The sequence below is a fragment of the Lemur catta genome, chromosome 13 (genome assembly GCF_020740605.2).
Source record: "Lemur catta isolate mLemCat1 chromosome 13, mLemCat1.pri, whole genome shotgun sequence".
In the NCBI taxonomy this organism is placed as follows: Eukaryota; Metazoa; Chordata; class Mammalia; order Primates; family Lemuridae; genus Lemur; species Lemur catta.
Window position 1 is genome coordinate 74,725,339 of NC_059140.1, and position 4,873 is coordinate 74,730,211.

The window sequence follows — 4,873 nt, forward strand, 5'->3', positions numbered from 1 at the left end:
GCTACTATTAAAAAAAAAAAGATGAGGAGAAATTGGAACCCTTATGCATTTTTGGTGTGAATGTAAAATGATGCAGCCAACGGTGGAAAACCATGTGATTGAGCAACTCCAGTTCTGGGTATATTCAGCGAAGAATTAAAAGCAGGGACTCAAAACAGATATCTGTACACTCGTGTTCATAGCAGCATTATTCACACTAGACAAAAAGTAGACACAACCCAAGTGTTCATCGAGGGATGAATGGATAAACAAAACGCAGTATATACTCACAATGGAATATTATTCAGCCTTGAAAAGGAAGGAAATCCTAACACATGCTACAACATGGGTGAACCTTGAAAACATTGTGCTAAGTGAAGTAAGCCAGACAAAACATTGTATGATTCCATTAATATGAGGTTCCTAGAGCAGTCAAATCCAGAGACAGAAAATAGAATGGTGGCTGTTGGGGGGTAGGGGAAGGGGAAATAGGGAGTTATTTTTTAATGGGTAGGAAGTTTCAGTTTGGGAAGATGAAGAGATTCTGGAAACGGAAGGCAGGGATAGTTGCACAGCAATATGAATGTGCTTAATGCCACTGAACTGTGCACTTAAAAAGTGGCTAAAATGATGAGAAAAGAAGAATGAGAGGGAGGGAGAAAAAGAGAGGAAAGAGGAGAGGGAAGCGGAGGAGGAGGAGAAGAAAAAGAATGGTCCCTCACAGAAATAGAACGGGAACATGGACGGCACAGGACGAGATTTACTACTCGGAAAACCAGAGTGAATTCCCCATTCTGTGGCGTAAGGAGAGGAGAGAGGCCCCACATGAGTGCTCGTGATTGGGCTGCCCAGAAAAAAAGTTAAAGCCAGGAGGCGCTTTTCTCACCCTCGAGAAGGTGCTGGCACAATGCTAACCTACCCTCCGCCTGGCTTCCAGTGGATCAAATTCGGAAGCCAGGGAAGGCAGAAGCCTTCAGAGGCCATCCCCAACTTAATTGCCATTCTCTCCATACAGCGCCTAAACCATGCATTGTCAAGGGAGGCCACATCCCCCAAAGGGGATGGATGTAAATTGGTTCTTAGGAGGTGGCAGAAATCTTACTCTTTTTATGTACAAGGCATAGAAGCACATTCAGTACATACACAGACACACAGTGTGTGTTATTACATTTTTATAGGGGTGAGAAGTGACGGGAAAAAATGGCTAAGGAACCATTAATAACCACCCAGAAAAAAGGTTGAGAACATTGCCCTGAAGTTTGGGATCTAAACGGACGTGACCCTCCATCCTCTGAGCCTGCACGGCCCTCGGTTCTTCCTGCCCAGGATGTGTGGTATGTCGTCTGGGACCTCATCCCCCCGGCACGCTCTCCCCCGGGGACCACGCTGCAGGCGGTGGCACGTCCTGCTGGTCTCGGTCCCTTCGGCAGCGCGCGCACTGCATGCAGCCGTCGCCGGAGAACCGAGCGCGGCTGCACACGACGAGGGCCGTGCTTTGTCCCCAGAGAGGCCCGGAGTCGCCCGGGCTCCCGCGGCGCCGCCCATCCCCCCACGCGCAGCCGGGGACTTGCACTCTCTCCTCCCGCGCTGGTGTCGCCGCAGCCTCGGCCGGTCCGCACCCTCCTCGGCGCGCCGCGCGGCCCCCGCACCCGTGCCCAGGGTGGCGACGCCCGGGGTGGCGAGAGCCAGCGCCGCCGCCGCCGCGGAAATCTGTGTGCACCGCAGCGCGGCCCGAGTAGCCGGGTCTCTGTGGCGCAATCGGTTAGCGCGTTCGGCTGTTAACCGAAAGGTTGGTGGTTCGAGCCCACCCAGGGACGACCGCGCTTCATTTTCCCGAGACAATCTCCACGAACGGAGCTCATTTTAAAATCGCAACTGCGAGATTTTTAATCGACTGCGAGTACGACGCTACCACGTTTCTAGGACAAAGGGCGACGCTGCGTCTGGACTGGCAGCCCGCGGCTTGGCGGTTCTATCCGTACCATTTCTGCAAGGTGAACTTGCACGTGAACTTCAGGCGACCTGACCAAGAATGCTCACAGGCAGCGGTCCTTGTGATGGCGAAAGAGCAACCCAATTGTGCATCGACGAGTGAATGAGTACATACGGCTTCTCTCAGAAAAATCTGACACCACCAAAAAGCAAATGTGGTTATTTAATACTGCCTTATCTACTTCCAAAAGGATGAGCAGCCTCCCCGATGAAAACGTGCATAGAGGAGTCATTCAAAAGTATGTGTAAGCTTACGAAACGATCCAATTAAGTTCTGTTACAGCTTTTGGACAACTGAATCTAGGGAAAGACGTCAATGTTTACCTTAGATTGCTGACAGAATTACCCCTGAAATTAAACTCAAGCAGAAATTGTTTGTATGGGTTACTACTGGAAGGTTTTGAATGAAGCAGAGGATTCATGTAAGACCTTCAATAAAGAGAAAGAATTACATGATAATAACATGATAATATAATTCATTTTTGCCAGGATTGAGGTCATATTGTAGGTGCTTTGTCTCTGGGATCTAATGTTGGATACAATCTAGAGACCTAGAAGAAGGAATAGTTAACTGAGTCACCAAGACTGTCTTTAAGGAAATGCCTTGGCAAATCGTGGTTGATAATTATTAATCAAATAATTGATAATAAAATATCCTCTATTGTTTAGTTAGTAGCCTTAAAAAAGGAGACACAACATTGCATTTATGGTGGAATTCCAGGCAGTGTAACACGTTAGCTCCCAAAAATATTTAGGCCTTTCTGATGCCCATCAAAATTCCAAACTTCCCATCTACACTTATAGCGGAAACAACAAGGGGAATTAGGTCATAAGATCATTTATAGATTGTTCAAATCTAGTCTAAAATTTCATAATGAAGGGCATAATATTTGCTTCCGCTAAAATTATGAGGACTTAGAAAGCATGCCCTTCCACTTTGAAGCTAAATATATTTACCCTAGGATACAAGCTCCTTAGTGGCAGAGATCATTTTCTGTTATTAATATTAATGATCATTTTAGGCTCCAAGGTATTTCCTTCAGGATACATTTTAAATCCTTGAGCTTAAAACACAAGGGCTTGCATGATCTCCTCCATGTTCCTTTATGAAAACTTCATGCGGTTATATGCAATTCCCAAGGGCTCCTTGAATGGCCCCAGCTGCCGTACACCCCCTCCCCTAAATGCCTTTCCCTGATGTGCCTTTCCCCACCTCTACCCCATATACCTGGGTAACATCAGCTGGGGAGTCGCCCTTTCAGGGAAGGCTCCTTGGATGCTGCCTCAGTCTGATTTAGACGCCCCCCCTCTATGCAATCACCACACACCCCTGAAGCAGTGAGTTGCTTCTCGCCTACACTGGAATATGAACTTCTTGAGAGTAGGGACGAGGTCTTCATTCACGTTGTTTGCCAATCTGCACAGGCCTGGCACATAGCATATACTCAGTGTAGATGCGAACCCCTTCTCAGGGCATGGTTTGCAGAGATGGGCAGTCAGATAAAAATACATTTTGATGAAGTGTCAACAAGACAGCCAGAGAAAAACATCCCCAGGCAGCAGAGGAGGTGGTCAGCATAGCCTGGAGTTAAAACTATCTTCATAGAGTATTTGAAACAACCCTGAAAGACCTGGATAGGTGAGAGGCATTTAAGGCTGGAGAAAATTTGAGACAAAATGAAAATGTCCTTAGCTTGTGGAAGGGCTTTGAAGGAAGGAAGTAACTATCATAGGTTTCTGTTTCAGGACAGAATGAAATCTATTTAGGTGGTTGGTCTAGTAACAGTGTAGGGGAAATAAAAGATCAGAGAATAGTTAAGTGGCAATTATATTTCAAAGGAGAGGCCACGAGGCTCAGGCTAAGGTGGGTATAGAGAAGGCAGCACAGGTGCCATTCAAGGGAAGATTGGACAACACAACACTCGGGAACTGAAATAGCAAGGAAGTGTCCAAGGTGATGCCTATGTTTAGAGGCTTGGTAATCCTGTTAATAGATGTTCAAAATCTACAGGTGTCTTAAAGAAATCTAAAAATAAGAAAAATTATAAATTATCTATACTCTTAGCTTACTTGTGGCTGATTCTCTGCCATGAGTTTTTCTTGAACCTAGAACCTAACTGCAGAAAGTCTTTTTTTTCTTTAAGTTAAACTTTATTTATTTAAATCAAACTTCCCATGAGACTACTTTAGGGGTCCATGGAGCCCTGTGAAAATCCAAATGGGAGGCTAAAGACCTAAAATATGCATATTCACAGATAAAATTTTGTTTATAATGTCCAAGGGCTCTGAAGCAAAGTTCTTGGCCCCAGATTTTGAAGTCCCAGCTTTTACTTTATGGATTACATTTATATTATAATTATTTAATACTGATAAGTGACACAAGGCATGTCAAATCCAAAGTGTTTAGGTATGGGAAAATTACTAAACAGAAGATTTTAAGGTAACAAAAAAACTGACTAAAATTAATAATAAAGAATTTAAGACTGAAAAAAGCTGCCTTGAGGTTTTAACACCTAATGCTTTATTGTGACAATCTGAAATGACTGGATGCAATGACTTTAACACATTGATCCTTTCAGGGTCACTTCTGTGGGAATTGACACCATTGTAGATATCAATTTGTATTTTTTTCCTTGTGAGTTACTTTAACGACATCCAGCAAATTGCCGTATTTTAGTTATCTCTTATAGAAATTGAGCCATTTTTCGCTGCTTTTTAATACAAATAAAACAAAATTATCTGTGAAAGATGATAAACTAGTTATTCCCAAACAAGTAAATCAATACACACTTCAAAATAAGATCTTCAATTACCTTAGTAATAAAATGAGATTATCATATGTGTTAGTGTGAGCATGATGATGATTTAGACTTAATCGAACAGTATATTCACTCACACTTGA

The 4,873-nt window shown here is 44.0% G+C and overlaps 1 non-coding gene across 1 annotated transcript; it reads left to right on the forward strand.

Moving 5' to 3' along the window:
* The first annotated feature begins 1,722 nt into the window (after window positions 1-1,722).
* Window positions 1,723-1,796, forward strand: TRNAN-GUU. The gene has a single exon. It is a non-coding gene; the product is annotated as a tRNA-Asn (tRNA).
* Window positions 1,797-4,873: the final 3,077 nt, after the last annotated feature.